Source organism: Somniosus microcephalus, chromosome 11 (genome assembly GCF_052327205.1).
Source record: "Somniosus microcephalus isolate GS21.2 chromosome 11, FLI_Smic_1.0, whole genome shotgun sequence".
Classification (NCBI taxonomy): Eukaryota; Metazoa; Chordata; class Chondrichthyes; order Squaliformes; family Somniosidae; genus Somniosus; species Somniosus microcephalus.
The window spans coordinates 222901722-222923506 of record NC_140997.1 but is presented as its reverse complement, the minus strand read 5'-3'; the positions used below and the strand labels follow the sequence as shown (position 1 = coordinate 222923506).

The 21785-nt window shown below is 46.5% G+C and overlaps 1 protein-coding gene across 1 annotated transcript in view; it reads right to left on the bottom strand.

The window, feature by feature from the left end:
- Positions 1–20830, bottom strand: part of LOC147111282 (ETS domain-containing protein Elk-1-like) — a 70550-nt gene extending 49720 nt beyond the window's left edge. Inside the window, exons 1-2 of the mRNA XM_086002036.1 lie at positions 20638–20830; positions 16212–16340 (exon numbers count right to left, since the gene is read on the bottom strand). The gene's annotated coding sequence lies outside the window, so the exon portion shown is untranslated. The remainder of the gene's footprint in view (positions 1–16211; positions 16341–20637) is intronic.
- Positions 20831–21785: the final 955 nt, after the last annotated feature.

Sequence of the window (21785 nt, the reverse complement as noted above, 5' to 3'; positions counted from 1 at the left end):
AGAAAATGCTGGAGATGCTCAGCAGGTCAGGCAGCATCTGTGAAGAGAGAAACAGAGTTAACGTTTCAGGTCGATGACCTTTCGTCAGACGAAAGGTCATCGACCTGAAACGTTAACTCTGTTTCTCTCTTCACAGATGCTGCCTGACCTGCTGAGTATCTCCAGCATTTTCTGTTTTTATTTCAGATTTCCAGCATCTGCAGTATTTTCTTTTTGTACACTTAACTAAAATCTAAATGAGTGAAAAGTGCACGTCATTGTTCAGTACTGTCGACTATCCTAATTCATAGCAAGAAAAAGTGCATTCCATAAGTAGCCAGTCATTTATGTGGAATGACTTATGAAATAATACTGGGCGGCCTGCTGGTGGCGCTGTCCAGGGAGAGTATAAATACTCGGGCATGGGCCCAGCTTGCTCAGGACATTCTTTTACAGGAACTAGTGAAGGACACAACTAGACCTCCATGTTGTAAAACAGTTGATTAAAGCCTTGTTTAACGCTTAGACCAAGTGCCTAGTAGTTTTCTTACGTCAGCCAGCACTTATCCCGTAACACCAACTATCCTATTCATATACAACACAACAGTGACTACACTTCAAAAGCACTTCATTGGCTGCAAAGCACTTTGGGACGCCCTGAGGTTGGGCCGAATGGCATGGTTTCTGTGCTGTAAATTCCTACGTAATGTCTAGGCTCACGCTTAAATAATGGACAAGCTGCCCGTGGAAGGAATCAGGAGATGAGAGCAGAGAACTGAAGACTGGGAGAAAAAAAAAGACTTCATCGTTGCTTAAGTGACCTTGAGTGAATTTGTGGTCTTCCTCCGAACGCTGGAGCGCTCGACGCTGCTCTCCGAGCCTTCGACAGACGGGCATGTCAACGTCACCATCGCGAACCACTAATGAGGTAAAAATAGGATGTGGTCGACACGCAGCGGAAAATGATGGTGACTATCTCCCTGCGCTACGACCACAGATTCCATTCAAAGCCGAACGAGTTGAAAGGGTGTTGGAAACAAACGACACCTGCAACCTGCGCGTGTTTTTGAAGTGCACACTCCCCACAGCTGCTGCTTTCTGCAGGCTCGACGGGGTAGGTGTGCTGCGCGGCTGCAGTGAACCCCTTTTGCAGGCTCTGTCAGCTCATCACCACTTCTCATTTCTGCTGGCTCGCTCACTAATAAAAATGTCTGTATTAAAAAAAAAACACCCTGTCATTGTTCAGTGCTGTCAACCATCCTAATTCATACTGGCCATTGCAAAATAAAAGAGTGTAGTCCATAAGTAGCCAATACTTATCCCATGCCATCAACTATCCTATTCGTATACAACAGTGACTACACATCAAAAGTACTTCATTGGCTGTAAAGCGCTTTCGGACATCCTGAGGTCATGAAAGACTTGCATTTATGTAGCGCCTTTCACGACCACCGGACGTCTCAAAGCGCTTTAGAACCAACTTTACACTACTTTTGAAGTGTAGTCACTGTTGAAATTATGGGAAATGTGGCAGCCAATTTGCACCCAGCAAGCTCCCACGGGAGGCAAGAGAAGGCAGACTGTGGAGGAGAGAGAGAGAGAGAGAGAGCAATGCCAAGGGTCGATCATGGTGCCTCCTGGCAGCCCAGTAACAAGCCATGGCTCCCACCCTTTCGGCTGCAGCGGTTGCGGGCCAGATGGATGAAGGAGGTAAGATTATACGGACAAAGAAGCCTTACCCAATAATTCCCACATAAAACAGAGAATCACACAGCACAGAAGGAGGCCAATCGGCCCATCGTGCCTGTGCCGGCTCTTTGAAAGAGCGATCCAATTAGTCCCACTCCCCTGCCCTTTCCCCAGAGCCCTGTAATTTAAAAAAAAAATTGAAGTAGTCTTTCTCCTCAACCATAAAGTATACATCCAATTCCCCTTTTGAAAGTTATATCCCCCTGGCTTTTTCCCAAATTATCTTAAATCTGTGTCCTCTGGTTACCAACCCTCCTGCCAGTGGAAACAGTTTCTTCCCTCGGTCTGTTTTTTTTTAAACTTCCATTCTGGAATATTTCCATTCAAAGAAAAGTTTGGAGTATTAGACGGCCGCTGATGTAAAACCAACTGACCCATTTTCAGCATTGTGTCGACACAAAATGGGAACAAAAAGTATCCCGGTTGCAGGCAGCCCTCCCAGAAGGCTGTCCCTCCTACTTGCATTGTGCAAAGTCCTCGTTCCTTCGTGTTTACACTATTGGGAAATGAAAATACATTAGCCTTGGATTGGCTAAGTCCCTGGGCCAGTACGTCAAAGATGAAAATGATGTTTCCTGTGAGTAAAATGTCACCAGCTTAAGGCCGGAGCATAATCACCAGCAAACACAAGCAAACCAGATCTAGTGAGCCTTGCCTTGAAGGACAGTACAACAGCGCGAATCAGTAGAAGGGGCCTGACTGACAAAACTTCCTTTGTAGCACGCACCGAGATAAAAAGACAACTGTATTCCAGAAACAATGGGTTTTATTCCTGTACACAGTACAGCCTTTATACAAGAACAAAGCAAGAGAGAGTGAAAAGGGAAAGGATTGAATTTGTTTTTCTCCGCAGACACAAAGACTTTGGACATCCCCCCACCCCCCATTCATCTGACATTTCGGAAGGAGAGGAAACTTGTTACACAGGAACGCCAGCATCACCGACGCACATTCCTGTTTTGGATTTCCGACACTGAGGAGGGTGTTTTATCTCGCGGTTCCTGGACACTTGGGCTCGTCCTTCAGGCTTTGAACTCTTGAGGGGAAACCACAGAGGCCCAGAAATTCGTCGCGGGCGGTGGCGCTGAACGAGCATTATCGGATCGGCCGGCTGTCATATGCGGCGCCCGATATTCAGATCCATTGCCGTCAAGAGGAAAAAATCCTAGAACGTCTCATGATTGGGAATAGTAAGGAGCCTTTGAATGGGGTTGTATGGTAAGCATTGACAGGCATCCAAAAGGAAACATCCTGGAAGAACTGAGTCCTTCACAGGACACCACATCTAATATCTCGCGTCTATTATAGCTGTGTCTCTGGAGGCACTAAGCTCCACATCACCAGGGATGGGTTTCTGAGGGGCTTTTTGAAACAGAGCCCAAACAGCAACAGTGTTGGCTGCCATGTTGTTCTGTCTACAGATGGAGCTCTTAGTACACAGGACAGCCCGGTACAGGCACGATGGGCCGAATGGCCTCCTTCTGTGCTGTATGATTCTCTGTTCATGTACAATATTTATCCCTCAATCAACAGGACAGCCCGGCAGAAATGGACCCACCTTAGAATCTAACTGTTTATGCGCAAGATTGCTCACACGCAGTTGCTTTGCCATTGGCACTGTGTCTCCACCCCGCATTGTAAATGGAGAAAGTCTGGACCGCCAGCAGCCCATCACAATATAAAAGAGTCACTGTACCCTAGTGAGAGTCAGTGTACCGCAGTGAGAGTCAGTGTGCCCCAGTGAGAGTCAGTGTACCCCAGTGAGAGTCAGTGTACCCTAGTGAGAGTCAGTGTACCCCAGTGAGAGTCAGTGTACTCCAGTGAGAGTCAGTGTACCCCAGTGAGAGTCAGTGTACTCCAGTGAGAGTCAGTGTACCCTAGTGAGAGTCAGTGTACCACAGTGAGTGTCAGTGTACCCCAGTGAGAGTCAGTGTACCCTAGTGAGAGTCAGTGTACCCTAGTGAGAGTCAGTGTACCCTAGTGACAGTCAGTGTACCCCAGTGAGAGTCAGTTTACTCCAGTGAGAGTCAGTGTACCCCAGTGAGAGTCAGTTTACTCCAGTGAGAGTCAGTGTACCCCAGTGAGAGTCAGTTTACTCCAGTGAGAGTCAGTGTACCCCAGTGAGAGTCAGTGTACCCCAGTGAGAGTCAGTGTGCCCTAGTGAGAGTCAGTGTACCCCAGTGAGAGTCAGTGTACTCCAGTGAGAGTCAGTGTACCCCAGTGAGAGTCAGTGTACCCCAGTGAGAGTCAGTGTACTCCAGGGACAGTCAGTGTACCCCAGTGAGAGTCAGTGTACTCCAGTGAGAGTCACTGTACCCCAGTGAGAGTCAGTGTACTCCAGGGACAGTCAGTGTACCCCAGTGAGAGTCAGTGTACCCCAGTGAGAGTCAGTGTACCCCAGTGAGAGTCAGTGTACCCCAGTGAGAGTCAGTTTACTCCAGTGAGAGTCAATGTACCCCAGTGAGAGTCAGTGTACCCCAGTGAGAGTCAGTGTACCCCAGTGAGAGTCAGTGTACCCCAGTGAGAGTCAGTGTACTCCAGTGAGAGTCAGTGTACTCCAGTGAGAGTCAGTGTACCCCAGTGAGAGTCAGTGTACCCCAGTGAGAGTCAGTGTACCCCAGTGAGAGTCAATGTACTCCAGTGAGAGTCAATGTACCCCAGTGAGAGTCAGTGTACCCCAGTGAGAGTCAGTGTACCCCAGTGAGAGTCAGTGTACCCCAGTGAGAGTCAGTGTACCCTAGTGAGAGTCAGTGTACCCCAGTGAGAATCAGTGTATCCCAGTGAGAGTCAGTGTACCCCAGTGAGAGTCAATGTACTCCAGTGAGAGTCAATGTACCCCAGTGAGAGTCAGTGTACCCCAGTGAGAGTCAGTGTACCCCAGTGAGAGTCAGTGTACCCCAGTGAGAGTCAGTTTACTCCAGTGAGAGTCAGTGTACCCCAGTGAGAGTCAGTGTACTCCAGTGAGAGTCAGTGTACCACAGTGAGAGTCAGTGTACTCCAGTGACAGTCAGTGTACCCCAGTGAGAGTCAGTGTACTCCAGTGAGAGTCAGTGTACCACAGTGAGAGTCAATGTACCCCAGTGAGAGTCTGTGTACCCCATTGAGAGTCTGTGTACCCCAGTGAGAGTCAGTGTACCCCAGGGACAGTCAGTGTACTCCAGTGAGAGTCAGTGTACCCCAGTGAGAGTCAGTGTACTCCAGTGAGAGTCAGTGTACTCCAGTGACAGTCAGTATACTCCAGTGAGAGTCAGTGTACCCCAGGGACAGTCAGTGTACCCCAGGGACAGTCAGTGTACCCCAGTGAGAGTCAGTGTACCCCAGGGGCAGTCAGTGTACCCCAATGAGAGTCAGTGTACCCCAGGGACAGTCAGTGTACTCCAGGGACAGTCAGTCTACCCCAGTGAGAGTCGGTGTACTCCAGTGAGAGTCAGTGTACCACAGTGAGAGTCAGTGTACCCCAGGGACAGTCAGTGTACTCCAGTGAGAGTCAGTGTACGTCAGTGAGAGTCAGTGTACCCCAGGGACAGTCAGTGTACTCCAGGGACAGTCAGGGTATGCCAGTGTGTTAAAGTGACACTGTCACCATGTAGTGTTCCCAATTCTCCAGGATTCTCCAGGAATTGAAGATTAATCTCCTGGACCCCGCAGAGAGCAACATAGGAAAAAAATTACAGTGGTACTTATTAAAAATTGTGTTTTTATCATTCCCTTTGAACACTTTCATTTATCAGTTATTAAAAATATTGGAGATGGGGAAGAAAGGTCACTTGACTGAGAGTCAAGAGTCATCCAATCAGGTAATGAAGAGTCTCTTCACTTTCCAGTTGGCCGTGGGATGGTGGGGCTCCGCAAGGATGGACATGTCAGGCGACCGATGGCAGGAGTGTGGGGTGGGGGAAGGGAGGGGGCAGGAGGGGCATGTGAAGATACCTCCAGGAATATGTTCAACCAAAGTTGGCAACCCTAAATGTGAATGGAGTGAGTCTGCACCACCAGCAGCCTATCACAGTGTAAATGAGGGACATAAATCCTCCACACCTAATAAAAACAATAACGTTATATGTTAATGTGACACTATCGCCCTGGCAACCGGTTTTGTGGTCGGCGATGCAATGACACAAACTGCAACACGGTGACTTTGTCACATCACCTTGTGTGTCACCGAGTCAGAAGGTTGTGGGTTCAAGTCCCACTCCAGACACTTGAGCACAAAAATCTAGGCTGACACTCCAGTGCAGTGCTGAGGGTGTACTAGCTAATATTTATCCCTTAATCAACATAACAAAAACAGATTATCTGGTCATTATCACATTGCTGTTTGTGGGATCTTGTTGTGCACAAATTGGCTGCCACATTTCCTACATTACAACAGTGACTACACTTCAAAAAGTACTTCATTGGCTGTAACGCACTTTGAGACATCCGGTGGTCATGAAAGACGCTATATAAATGCATTTAAGATAGTTAAATGCTTGTTAAATGTTTGTTAACTACAATTTTGCCAGCCTATTTCTATTTTACCACTGTTTTTACGAGGTTCCCGTCACTGGGGGATCACGTCAGGTAAGTAGGTCGGGTTCTCTATGTCTCCCCATTGCTGTAAATAAGTGACAGCTGCAAAAGTGGTATGAAAGCTACCATTTCACAGCTGTTCACTTTCCAATGTCAGAAGCTTGAACCTTCAGGACTTTGAAGACACTTTTGAGCTGTATGCAGTTTGTAAGTGTTTGGAGTAAACTCTCTATCCACTGTCACCTCCTTGGAGCAAGCTCTCTCACCATTGACAGATCGCTTCTGTCATCTCAACTTCAGCTGCCATCTATTCCAGCAACATCGGTGCCCTTGAAAAAATCTCACCTTAGTCCTCAGAATCCCACCACGATCAGCCCCAACACCAGCATCACCAGGCACATCAACATCACCAACAACAACACCAACCTTCTCCACAATCACCTGATGCTGCACAGGACAGAGACCATCAGCACCCGACCACATTGCTGCCCGGGAGGCCAGGGATGGCCTCACCATGGCCAGATTTACTTCACTTGACGCTGTACACCCTGTCTGCCACATGATGCGCCAGGTTAACACCACCCCACACCAACACCATAAAGCATCCCTACAGTGTCCAAGCCATTCCTTTCACACTCATCACAATTGGGAGGGGGGGGGGGGGTGTTGTGTCTCAACATTCACTGGAACTCACTAAGACACTTCTAAAGGTGAGCACAGATCTGTCCAATAAGGTAAAGTGTTGAAAATATAGATTTCAATGTTTGACATCACGTTAACAGAAACATTGGCTAAACCACTCAAGTGCCTACCCTTGTGCGTTGTTATTTGGTATGCTTGCAGTAGGATGAGGGTGAGTGTGAGGGGTGGCTGGTGAGATGGGGAAGTGATAATGTAGATAGAGAGGGATGGGTAGAGGTGCGAGGTAAGTTGGTGTGAGTAAGGATGTGCAGGAGTAGGGTAGGGAAGGCAGAGTGATGGGGATGTGATGAGTGGCACAGCAGGAGGAGGTTGAGTGTGGCTTGGCAGTAACGTTTCGTGATCTACTGAGATCATTGAAAGGTTTGCGCCACTGCAGCCAGGTCCTCCTAACGACAACCCTACTTCTGCCTTTCTGTGCAATGTGCAACCAGGCGGCGTTGGTGTCCTGGGGAGGTCTCTTCCGCCCATGGGGGGAGGGAGTCATGCGAGAACCTGGGTGCAGCCGTCCACCTTTGTACAGTGCTTGTCAGTGTTTGCAACGCCTCAATGCTGTAGAACACTGACAGCACAACTGTCAAAATCAATGTGGACGTGGCCCCTTTAAGGAAACCGGCTGATGACGCGTCATCAAATGACATCATCAGACCCGCTTCCTTTTAATTGGCCGGGAAACACGCAGGGCGGGCTTAACAAGCCCAATCAGCGTAAAATCACTTGGAGAGAGTGGGCTGGAGCCGGGAGCGGGATCCGAACCGCCTCTGCTGGTGAAATCGCAGCCTGGGTGTCTGAAGTGGAAACTTTTCCAATCAAAACACTAACATACCTCATCTTGAGACACGTCATTTTTTTTTAAAGTGCACCAAAATCAGCTGAACTATGATAAAAGTAAATATGTTTCTGGAAAGTTTGTGTAATGACCAACATAGATGGATACCTAGAGATTGAACCAATGAGTAAGAACGAGAATGTGGGTATGAGTTGAGTTTACGAGTGAACAGGAGAATGGGCGCTAATTAGTGCATAGGTTTCTAAACTAATGTCCCCAGGTCCATGAGGCCTGTGGGATCCTAGGTTTCATAAAAAATGACAAAGGGGGCCATTTTGACTTTGTGCGATATTGTAAAATGGGTGACTTCAATGGAAATAAAACAGCCGGCCGATTCGCTATCACTCGTTCTACATTATCGCACAAAGTCAAAATTAACCGCAAACCGTACAAAATCAAAGAGGTACAGCTAAACCTATACAAATCATCGGCTAGGCCGCAGTCGTCCTGTTTTTGGGAAGCCTACTTTAGGAAGGTTATCAAGGACACGGAGAGGGTGCAGAGATTTTCACTGGTCATACCAGGGATGTGAGGCTTTATTTATGGGCAAGACTAGAGAAACTAGGGTTCTTTTCACTAGAACAGAGACGGTTAAGAGGAGAACACAAGAAACAGGAGCAGGAGGAGGCCATTCAGCCCCTCGAGCCTGCTCTGCCATTCAATAAGATCGTGGCTGATCTTCCACCTCAACTCCACCGTCCTGCACTATCCCCATACCCCTCGAGTCCCTCCGTATCCACAAATCTATCGATCGCTGATAGATCTATCGAGATCTGAGAGAAGTGTTCAAAACTGACGTTAAAAGAAACGATTTTAAACAGAGGGTTGTTAGGACGTGGAATGCCCTATCAGAAACAGTGGTGGAAGCAGAATCAATAATCGGTTTTAAAAGGGAAGTGGTAAAGTATCTGAAAAACAAAAAACTCAAAAGGCTTCGGAAAAGGACAATGGAATGGGACTAAGTGGCTGGCTGTTTGAGGGAGTCGGGACAAGCACGACGGGCCGACTGGCCTCCTATGCTGTAACTTCTAGGTGATCTCAGGGGTTTGCAAGGTTATCATTTCTGTCTGTTCCTGCAATTGTTAACTTATCAGCACATATTTCTGTTGCTGTATACCAGAGATGTCCAAACTGTAGCCCAGGGCCACGGGCTATCCCGGAGCCTGGCAACTCGGGCCCCATAAAGCCCAGTCAAGTCAATCCTATTTGTGCTTATATTTCTTACTCACTGGTTTGTCCTGTTTGAATTATGTGGGCTTGGAGATTTAGAAAGGGTTATTTTGACTCTTGCCTTATTGGTGGATATTTATCCTAAGTCAGTGTCTGGCCTCTTGCGCATCCCTGACTTTCATCGCTCCACCATTGGTGGCCGTGCCTTCAGCTGCCTCGACCCTAAGCTCTAAAATTCCCTCCCTAAATCTCTCCGCTTCTCTACCTCTCCTCCTTTAAGACGCTCCTTAAAACCTACCCCTTTGACCAAGCTTTTGGTCACCTGTCCTAATTTCTCCTTTTGTGGCTCGGTGTCAAATTTTGTTTGATAATCGCTCCTGTGAAGCGCCTTGGGATGTTTTACTATGTTAAAGCTGCTATATAAATGCAAGTTGTTGTTGTGTCAGAAAGATCTGTTTATATAACAGATTAATGAGAACATGGATTTAAACTTTATTTCTGGCCTCTGAGGCTCCGTGATACATACCTACAGAGACCACAGAGACAAAAAACTTGGACATACCTTCTATGCACCAATAAAAAAATGCTTTCTGCAGTGACTGCACTGTTTTGCTTTGGGGATCTGACATGGTCTTTCAAAAGCTAGGACAGGGGTTCCCGAGAGTTTGCCAATATTTGACCAAATGTTTTAAAAACCAACTCCATTAGCGTGTTCCTATCTATGTTGTTGGATAAAACAGCTTCCTTATTCCACTATATTAACCTTTGAAATAAAAGCCAATATCCATCAGTGGCGGAGGTAGGGCTGCATTGTCGGTGGCTCTGCCTTTCGGATGAGATGTTAAATCGAGTGGCTCCAAGCACCTGGCGGGATGGTTGTATGGGGTCCGATGGCGCCGTTCGGAAAAGAGTTAGGGGGTCCTCGCAGTTTCCTGTCCAACATTCCTCCCTCAATCAACACCCCCAGAAAACAGATTAAGTAGTCATTTGCTGTTTGTGGGATCTTGTATTAATCAGTTGCTGTGTTCACCTACATAGCAACTGTGATCATCATTGGACAAAGTGCTTTGAGGCATCCAGCACATGATAAGATGTTATATAAATACCAGGTTCTTCCTTCTCCACTCCAGAGGCTTGAGCACAAAAATCTCGGCTGCACTCCCAGTGTAGTGCTGAGGGAGTGCTGTACTGTCGGAGGTGCCGTCTTTCGGATGAGACGTTAAACCGTCTGCCCTCTCAGGTGCACGTAAAAGATCCCATGGCCACTATTTCGAAGAAGAGCAGGGAAGTTATCCCCGGTGTCCTGGTCAATATTTATCCCTCAATCAACATCGCTAAAACAGATTATCTGGTCATTGTCACATTGCTGTTTGTGGGAGCTTGCTGTGCGCAGATTGGCTGCTGCGTTTCCTACATTACAACAGTGACTACACTTCAAAAAGTACTTCATTGGCTGTAAAGCGCTTTGGGACGTCCTGAGGGCGTGAAAGGCGCTATAAAAATGCAAGTCTGTCTTTCTTTTCTACAAAATGGATGGAGGAAAGCAGGAAGTCCACTGTGATAGGAGGAGGGAAATAATCTTACACATTAACGAGTGCTAACTTTGGTCGGGGTTGGTTTGGAAATTGAGACACTGGCCAACATTAACAAAGCTGTGTGCTGTATATAGCATTACCCATTCCTGCTTTCATTTTGACTCATATGTAAATACGGGAAGGTTAACCGTCTGTGTCACATGGCAGAGGTGGCCCTTTCATCAAAAAATAGTATTTCATTGGCTGTCAAGGGCTTTGGGACGTCCCGAGCTCATGAAAGGCGCTATAGAAATGCAAGGCTTTCTTTTTCTTTCTTGCAAAACACTGGAAAATTCACCACCGTGTCAAAATTCAAAATTTTCAGCAAAGGATGTGCCCCCGGATTCCCAAGGAAAGAAATATGATGCCTTCATCCCCTTTAAGGCATGTCTAAATCCACTGCTGCTGCTAACCGTTTTTATGTACTCTACTATTTTTCCGCAAAATCAGCTATGGAATGTTGGACATACCTGCAGCTTAAGCTATGGCAAGCCCGAATCCCCATGCCTTTCAGTGTAATTGACTAGTGCAGTGTGCACCATCTACAAGATGCACTGCAGCAACTCGCCAAGGCTTCTTTAGCAGCACCTCCCAAACCCGCGACCTCTTCCACCTAGAAGGACAAGGGCAGCAGGCGCATGGGAACACCACCACCTCCAAGTTCCCCTCCAAGTCGCTGGGTCAAGATCCTGGAACTCCCTCCCTAACAGCGCTGTGGGAGCACCTTCACCACATGGACTGCAGTGGTTCAAGAAGGCGGCTCACCACCACCTTCTCAAGGGTAACTAGGGATGGGCAATAAATGTCGGCCTTGCCAGAGACGCCCACATCTGGTGAACAAATAAAAAAATGAATTGTCTCACACCTGGGAGTTCTGAACTCACCTGGCTCTGAAAAATGGAAAATATTCCATTCCCCAACACTGATATCCTGAACTGAAAATTCACCAAAAGAAATTATAAGAATATACACATAAGCAGAACAGTCATATTTGTCAAAGTTATTTTCATAAAATTACATAAGGGTTAAGCATGGATCAGGGTCCAGACTGTAAGTAGTTACTATATATGTTGTTAATTAAGATTAATGCCACAAATCTGTTCTTAGAATTCCCCAATGAGGGTGGGAATAGGAAATGATAAGTTACATTGGAATTCAGTGGCTGAATTACTCAGAGACGCCTCATCATCTACGAACCTTCCTGCTCTGCAGCTCAGACCATGGTTCGCTTTGGAGAATTGCAGGTGACATTAAAGAAATACATTACAATCCGTGAGTTCCCACCCCCCACAACCCCCCACCCCAACCCCCCTCCCCCATCCCACTACCCCCACCAAGCCCCCACTCCACCCCACAACCCCCCACCCCAACCACCCCCCCAATCCCACTCCCACCACCAATTGCCCCCACCCCCCCAATCCCCTACCCCACCCCCCAATCCCACTCCCACCACCAATCGCCCCCACCCCTCCACTAATCCCCCACCCCACCCCCAACCCCACTCCCCCACACCAATCCCCCCACCCCAACACTCTGCTAGTTCAGCTACATTACAATGAAGCGTCATCAGTCCTCGATGGTCTTCCTTATTGATATTGATTCCGGTATTCAGAGGTGAAAGGTGCCAGAAGAAGCTTGCAGGCTGAGGTAAGCCGACAAATCCATTTGGGGGTGAAATTCAACTCTGGTGGGGGGCGGGGTAGGGAGGACAAAATTGAGCGTGGCGGATTGACCGTCTGTTGTACACCCCACTCGATTTTCCTTTCCATTAAAGTCAATTGAAGAGGAAGTCGTGGTCCGATTAAAAACAAAACATAGATATTTGGGGGTGGGGAATGGGGCGGTGTTTGAACATGCTGAACACGCCCCCCTCCCCACCACACCCCCACCTACAGCCCTGAAACCTTCCACACATAATGAATTGCTGTGACTGCTCTCACGCAGGCAAACAGCGCAGTCATCCTGCGCACAGCAAGATCCCGCAAACCGCAATGAGATGGATGAATGACCCACTAATCCGTTTCTGATTCTGCTGAGGGAGCAATGTTGGCCAAGATAACTCCCTGCTCCCTCTTTGAATCAGAATAGGATCCTCATCCTCACCGGCAGCACCAGGCAGCCCGGGACTTAATCTCTCATTAAGCACTTCCAACAATGCAGCATTCCTTCAGTAATGCACTGGAGCATCAGCCTAGATTCGGTGCTCAGGTTCTGCAGCGATGTTTAAATCTACAACCTCCTGACTCATCTCAAGGCAGCTACCAAATGAGCCAAGCTGGCCCTCAATCACATGGGGCACTTTTTTTAATTCATTCACGGGAGGTGGGCATCGCTGGCAAGGCCAGCATTTATTGCCCATCCCTAATTGCCCTTGAGAAGGTGGTGAGCCTTCGTAAACCGCTGCAGTCCGTGTGATGCAGGTCTTTTTTCGTAGCGGTTTGGTACAACTGAGTGGTTTGCTAGGCCATTTCAGAGGGCAGTTAAGAGTCAACCACATTGCTGTGGGTCTGGAGTCACATGTAGGCCAGATTGGGTGAGGACAGCAGATTTCCTTCCCTAAAGGACATTAGTGAACCAGATGGGTTTTTACAACAATCTGGTAGTTTCATCTGGTAGTTACGGACAATCCGGTTGCCATTACTGAGTTATTTAATTTCCCCAGCTGCCGTGGTGGGATTTGAAGTCATGTCTCCGGATCAGTAGATCCAGGCCTCCGGACTACTAGGCCAGTAGCATAACCACGACGCTACCATACCTTGTAATTAGTAGATAATATAATTAGTAATTTATTGTTGTTTGAAGTAGTTTAAAATTATTTGTATTTAAACATTCTGGCTGTGCAGTAACAGTACCACGAGGCAAGAGCTCTGACTGTCAGGTTGTGTAGAAGAGCAGGGCGTGTGTAAAATCGGAACATGACTGGCTTTGAGCTTTGCTGATGGTGTTACTATTGGTTCTGAGTCATTGGCATGTTTTGCGCCGTCACCCGAGTTAAGCTTTGTGCCATCTTTTCCAATGCATTTGACAGCCGAATTCATTTTGATATGACATTAGCACACCATTAAAAGAAAGTTATCTCGTGGTTTCTGGCAAGCGCAAATCACTGAGTATAAGAACATAAGAAATAGGAGCAGGAGTCGGCCATTTGGCCCTTCGAGCCTGCTCCGCCATTCAATAAGATCATGGCTGATCTTCTACCTCATCTCCACTTTCCTGCACTATCCCCATATCCCTTGATTCCCTTAATATTCAAAAATGTATCAATCTCTGTCTTGAATATACTCTGTCGACATGCGCGATCTTCTTGGAGATCCTCTCCACTTTGGGCTGGCAGTTTGTGGTGTCGATAGTAGCCATGGTGTGGATATACTCAATGACTGAGCCTCCACAGCCCTCTGGGGTAGAGAATTCCAAAGATTCACCACCCTCTCTGGGAAGAAATTTCTCCTCATCTCAGTCCTAAATGGCCGACCCCTTATTCTGAGACTGTGACCCCTGGTTCTAGACTCCCCAGCCAGGGGAAACATCCTCCCTGCATCTACCCTGTCAAGCCCTGTAAGAATTTTGTATGTTTCAATGAGATCACCTCTCATTCTTCTAAACTCGAGAGAATTTAGGCCTAGTCTCCTCAATCTCTCCTCATAGGACAATCCCCCCATCCCAGGAACCAGTCTGGTGAACCGTCGTTGCACTCCCTCTATGGCAAGTATATCCTTCCTTAGGTAAGGAGACCAAAACTATACACAATACTCCAGGTGTGGTCTCACCAGGGCCCTATATAATTGCAGTAAGACGTCTTTACTCTTATACACAAATCCTCTTGTAATAAAGGCCAACATACCATTTGCTTTCCTAATTGCTTGCTGTACCTGCATGTTAACTTTCAGTGATTCATGTACAAGGACACCCAGGTCCCTCTGAACACCAACATTTCCCAATCTCTCACCACTTAAAAAATACTCTGCTTTTCTATTTTTCCTACCAAAGTGGATAACTTCACTTTTCTCCGCATTATATTCCATTGCCATGTTCTTGCCCACTCACTTAGCCAGTCTATATCCCCTCGTATTATATAGGTGCCCTATTTTCTAGAGAGAGCATCCTTTTTGCGACACTTTTCCCCTGTCTACGTACAATCAGGATCAGGGCCGCCCTGCAGAGATCAAATTACTGAATCAGTGGCAATGTCAGGGGCCAACCCCCCACAATCACTTTCATGAAAATGGCTCCTTTAACCCGATAACATTTTTGTAGGCCCACATTTCTTGGATCTACAATGTCAATTCCCCTAGCCTGGAGCCATCTATAACTATAGAATGCAGTCAACAGAGAGACACCTACATGTCTCTTGTCAGCTGCAATTCTATAATATGAAAGAAACATAGGAGCAGGAGTAGGCCATTCGGCCCCTCGAGCCTGCTCCGCCATTCAATGAGATCATGGCTGATCATCCAAATTCAGTACCCTGTCCCTGCCTTCTCCCCATATCCCTTGATCCCTTTAGCCTTAAGAAATATATCCAACTCCTTCTTGAATATATTTAATGAATTGGCCTCACCTGTCTTCTGTGGTAGAGAATTCCACAGGTTCACCACTCTCTGGGTGAAGAAATTCCTCCTCATCTCTGTCCTAAATGGCTTACCCCTTATCCTTAGACTGTGACCCCTGGTTCTGGACTCCCCCGCCATCGGGAACATCCTTCCTGCATCTAGTCTGTCTATTTAGAAATTTCAAAGCATTTCTATAGCACCTTTCACAACCTCAGGACGTCCCAAAGCGCTTTACAGCCAATGAAGTACTTTTTTGAAGCGGAGTCACTGTTGTAATGTAGGAAATGCGGCAGCCAATTTGCGCACAGCAAGCTCCCACAAAACAGCAATGTGATCATGATCAGATGATCTGTTTTTAGTGATGTTGATTGAGGGATAAATATCGGCCTGGACACCGGGGAGAACTCCCCTAGTCTTCTTCGATATAGTGGTGGGGGGATCTTTTACATCCACCTGAGACAGCAAGCGAGGCCTCAGTTTAACATCTCATCCGAAAGACGGCCCCTCTGACAGTGCAGCCCAATCCACCTCACAATCAGAAGTACTTGCTAATTTTTCTCGGCGGCCATAATCTCGAGCAGTGACTTGTTCGTGGGTCAAACTCACAAGCCTGCCACGGAACAACTCCAATTCTTTCCTGTCATTCTGATGCAGCGTCTCTACCTGATCTGTCCAGGTGCTGACGGCCCCACTGGTAGTTTCCACCTTTTTAATCAATTTCTAATTTTTTTTTTCCAAACTGCGTTTTTCCTCCCAACATCATTCAGCAGCATTCTTACAGTCCTGAGGTCATGAAAGGCACCGAGTAAATGCAAGTTCCTTCTTTCCATAGCAATATGATCAAAAGTGAATGAATAAGAGGTTCTCAGTGCACAGCTACTGTTAGGGCTCCTGGCTACAAGGAAGCCTTGTTGGGTGCCTTCTCCCAGTGTTCTGATGTTCGCAGATGGACAGTGTTAAGTGAAAGCCACACAGCAGCTGTGAGCCTCCGCTGCCGAGAACCACATTTGAAAGTCTAGGATAAACATTAAGGGCAAGCACGCTAATGTCACGCAAAGTGAATAAATGCATCGCAGCCAAGAAAAGCACGTAAACTTTGATACCAAAGAAATATCATGAACAGACAATGGCTTGCCCCCTGTATACTACCTTTAATGTAGTGAAACGTCCCACAGCACTTTACAAATGGGCGAGACTGAGCACCCAACGGGAGTTTGGGATGAGGGTTAGGAGAGATGACCAAAGACATAGTTCAGGAGACAGGCTTTGAGGAGGATTCTGAAAGTGCAAATAACAAAAAAAGGGGAAAAATAGCATCATATTCAACAAGCACTAAAAAAAAACCTTTTCTATAGAAAATAACCAATACCTGGGAGTGAGTTACAGACTGGAATCTAATCGAGGGGTTCGTGGGGTTTATATATAAAATAACCAATACCTGGGAGTGAGTTACAGACTGGAATCTAATCGAGGGGTTCGTGGGGTTTATATATAAAATAATGGATACCTGGGAGTGAGTTACAGACTGGAATCTAATCGAGGGGTTCGTGGGGTTTATATATAAAATAATGGATACCTGGGAGTGAGTTACAGGCTGGAATCTAATCGAGGGGTTCAGATGGTTTATATATAAAACTAGCTAGAGTACCCGGCGTTGCCGAGGGAACTGAAGAACCCTCTGCCATGTTTATAAAACTGTTTATAAAACTGCTGGGATTGAGGAACTCTTGCTAAGCACCCAGGAGGTGGTTCTTTAACTTCGTTTTTTGTTAATGGGGATCGCCAGTAGCCATATACTCCAGGTTTTACAGGGGTTCAGATGGTTTGTATATAGAATAATAGATACCTGGGAGTGAGTTACAGACTGGAATCTAATCGAGGGGTTCGGGGGGTTTATATATAAAATAATGGATACCTGGGAGCGAGTTACAGACTGGAATCTAATCGAGGGGTTCGGGGGGTTTATATATAAAATAATGGATACCTGGGAGTGAGTTACAGACTGGAATCTAATCGAGGGGTTCCGATGGTTTGTATATAGAATAATAATGGATACCTGGGAGTGAGTTACAGGCTGGAATCTAATCGAGGGGTTCAGGTGGTTTATATATATAAAATAATGGATACCTGGGAGTAAGTTACAGGCTGGAATCTAATCAAGGGGTTCAGATGGTTTGTATATAGAATAATGGTGGATACCTGGGAGTGAGTTACAGACTGGAATCTAATCGAGGGGTTCGGGGGGTTTATATATAAAATAATGGATACCTGGGAGTGAGTTACAGACTGGATTCTAATCGAGGGGTTCAGATGGTTTATATATAGAATAATGGTGGCTACCTGGGAGTGAGTTACAGACTGGAATCTAATCGAGGGGTTCGGGGGGTTTATATATAAAATAATGGATACCTGGGAGCGAGTTACAGGCTGGAATCTAATCGAGGGGTTCGGGGGGTTTATATATAAAATAATGGATACCTGGGAGTGAGTTACAGACTGGAATCTAATCGAGGGGTTCCGATGGTTTGTATATAGAATAATAGATACCTGGGAGTGAGTTACAGACTGGAATCTAATCGAGGGGTTCCGATGGTTTGTATATAGAATAATAATGGATACCTGGGAGGGAGTTACAGGCTGGAATCTAATCGAGGGGTTCGTGGGGTTTATATATAAAATAATGGATACCTGGGAGTGAGTTACAGACTGGAATCTAATCGAGGGGTTCGTGGGGTTTATATATAAAATAATGGATACCTGGGAGTGAGTTACAGACTGGAATCTAATCGAGGGGTTCAGATGGTTTATATATAAAACTAGCTGGAGTACCCGGCGTTGCCGAGGGAACTGAAGAACCCTCTGCCATGTTTATAAAACTGTTCATAAAACTGTTGGGATTGAGGAACTCTTGCTAAGCACCCAGGAGGTGGTTCTTTAACTTCGTTTTTTGTTAATGGGGATCGCCAGTAGCCATATACTCCAGGTTTTACAGGGGTTCAGATGGTTTGTATATAGAATAATAGATACCTGGGAGTGAGTTACAGACTGGAATCTAATCAAGGGGTTCAGATGGTTTGTATATAGAATAATGGTGGATACCTGGGAGTGAGTTACAGACTGGAATCTAATCGAGGGTTTCGGGGGGTTTATATATAAAATAATGGATACCTGGGAGTGAGTTACAGACTGGATTCTAATCGAGGGGTTCAGATGGTTTATATATAGAATAATGGTGGCTACCTGGGAGTGAGTTACAGACTGGAATCTAATCGAGGGGTTCGGGGGGTTTATATATAAAATAATGGATACCTGGGAGCGAGTTACAGGCTGGAATCTAATCGAGGGGTTCGGGGGGTTTATATATAAAATAATGGATACCTGGGAGTGAGTTACAGACTGGAATCTAATCGAGGGGTTCCGATGGTTTGTATATAGAATAATAGATACCTGGGAGTGAGTTACAGACTGGAATCTAATCGAGGGGTTCCGATGGTTTGTATATAGAATAATAATGGATACCTGGGAGTGAGTTACAGGCTGGAATCTAATCGAGGGGTTCCGATGGTTTATATATAGAATAATAGTGGATACCTGGGAGTAAGTTGTCGGTGAAGATCACACCGTAATTATGGATGAGGAAAGCCATTCAACCCAACAGGGCTCATCCCCCCACCCCCCAGAAAAAAACACTACAGACCTCCGTCACAGCAGCCAACTGTTGCCGGGGTGGGGGTGTGTGGGGCGACCACCCTGGCTGCCTGCCTCTCTTCCCCAGCACTCCCGGTGCCCGTGTGGCCCTGAAGAGGGAGTATGCAGTGTCCGCCAGAATGGTTGAGGCCTTCTGCGACTGGTGGGCACCGCAGGGAACAGAGTGTCTTATTGGCATTGATTACAACATTCTCATTTAGTTGGTATGGTTCCTTTTGGTTTTGTTGGAACTTTGTGGTTTATTTTGGTATCTTTTAGTTCGATTGGACCATATGTTTGTTTATTATATTAGTGGTGCCCTTAAAAGGGGCACTTGTGATGATTCTTGTTATATGACAACTCAGTGTCACCATTATTGGTCCATCAAAATAGGCCCAACTGTTTCTGAAATGATTGCCTCTACTACTGATCTACCAAAAGTCCACTTCACGTGATGGTCATTCTGTGCGCAGAACCTCTTGCCCATCGTCCAAAATTGGCCTTTCACTTGACTACTCCTGCCCTCCCTTCCCACCTCCACTGTCATGGTTTAATTTGAGTAATATTCTGGGTTTACATAGAATTTACAGTACAGAAACAGGCCATTCGGTCCAACTGGTCTACGCCGGTGTTTCTGCTCCACACCAGCCTCCTCCCACCCTCTTCATCTAACCCCATCAGCATATCCTACTATTCCTTTCTCCCTCATGTACTTATTTAGCTTCCACTTAAATGAATCCATGCTATTTGCCTCTTACTTTTTCTATAACTTTCACTACCTTATATACCTCTATGTAAAAAATCCCATGGCACTATTTTGAAGAAGAGCAGGGGAGTTATCCCCGGTGTCATGGCCAATATTTATCCCTCAACCAACATCACTAAAAAAAACAGATGATCTGGTCAATATCACATTGCTGTTTGTGGGAGCTTGCTGTGCGCAAATTGGCTGCTGCTTTTCCCACATTACAACAGTGACTACACTTCAAAAGTACTTCATTGGCTGTAAAGCGCTTTGGGACGTCGGGTGGTGGTGAAAGGCGCTATCTAAATGCAAGTCTTTCTTTCTTCTTCTATGAGGCCCTCTTCTCTAATGCTTCCTTTCACGGCTCCAGCGTTTATCCTTTACGCTTCAGTCCCCTTGACCTGGGGAGATCAGGCTGCCAGAGTTGTGCTGACTTATGTAACTGCCTGGGACCGGGAGTGAGTTTGCAGGCTGGAATCTAGTTGAACGAAAATGCCAGAGAAATTTTCAGCCGTGTGTATAAGTTGCACCCAATGCCCCTCTTGTTAGATTGTACCCTCCCAGTCACTCCAGGGGTGATCTACCCTTCCAGCCCATACTCCCCTCGCCCTTGGGGACTGATGACACTGGCAGTAAAGTACGAAATCTTTTGATGTCACTGTTACAGCGTGTCCAGTTGACGGATCAACACACACACACACACACGTTCACAGTCAAACCTCGGGATAAATGCCAAGGGCAAAAAGCAGGGTGGAAACATGAGTTGAAGACGGAAGCGTTTAGAAAGCAGCCCTGGCTTTGGTTGCCACTTTCTGTCAGTGTAGACGACCGGCAGGATAACATACATCCCCCCTCCCTCCAAAAAAAAACTTTAAAAGCTTTCACCTCTACCAGACACAACAACCCTGGATCGACCCTCCCCTTCCCCAACCTCCAAAGATATAATATACCTTCATTTAAAGCAAGAAGACACAAAAGCAAAAATACCGCGGGTGCTGGCAATCTGGAATTAAAATATTAACACCGCCCCCAGCACAATATTCACCATATCTCAACCACAAAGAAAACTTGCCCGGCGTCTCGACAGAGTACAGATGTCAAGCGTGTTACAGTAGAAGAAAATGTTACTGTATCGAGTGTTACCTCGGAAATCCTGGCGGACCCCTCCCCTACGGAGACATGACAGCCACAAGTCGGTCAGCTTCCCTTCCCTCTCCTCCTTCTGGGCAGCCCTCTTTTCGAACCCGATCCCCAGCGATGAGAAAGTTGGCGGACGGCGACTTCAGCACATGGCCCCGAAATCGCAGCGAGCGAGCCGTGTGTCGGTTTCAACCCCCCCCCCCCAAAAAAAAACCCTACTGGGAGCTCCGCCTCCGCCCGCTTATCACTGCTGGTGTGTGAGCTTCTCAAACGCTGTCACCGACACGCCTCCTCCCCCCCCCCCCCCCACCCCCCAACACACACAAGCACAAAAAAAATTGGCTTCAATTACTTTTGAGAGTCGAGAGACAGAAAAAAATGAAACATTTTTAAAAATCACACACACACACAACCCGCCATCTCCACTGGACATAATGTAACCAGGAGGAACTATCAGTTTCACTCCAATCAGGGATTTCCCCAGAAGTATCATTTCTAAACTTATTCTCTGGAACTAATTATATTCGGGACGTTCGGTGCAAACTGGGTTCTTTCTCATATTTACGTGTAAAGGGTGTGTGTGTGTAGGGGGGAGGGATAAAATTAATAATGCCATGTTACAAAATGTATACACATGGGGTTAGGAATGCAACAGGGCTGAGGTGTTAAATAACAACAGAAAATGCTGGAAAAACTCAGCAAGTCAGGCAACATCCGTGGAGAGAAATTTGAGTTGACGTTTCGGGTTTGACCCTTCTTCAAGAAGGGTCAAACCCGAAACGTCAACTCAAATTTCTCTCCACGGATGTTGCCTGACTTGCTGAGTTTTTCCAGCATTTTCTGTTGTTATTTCGGATTTCCAACATCTGCAGTATTTTGCTATAGGGCTGAGGTGTTCCTGATCCGGGGCTGGACTGGGCTATTTATATGTACAGCAGCCAGTAAGGCCACACAACTCCATAATTAATCAACACACCGTTCATTGAATGGTTTTGGTTGTGTGTGTGGGGGTGGGGGGGTGGGGGCAGCATGTATTCTTTTGTATAAGTTCTGAATAGGCTAGGGGGACATTTAAAGCCTACCTTGGTGGAAAAAAATGTGTTTGATAAGCTGTTTATTTCTTGGTGCAAAGGTACGGTGTAAATGCAGAA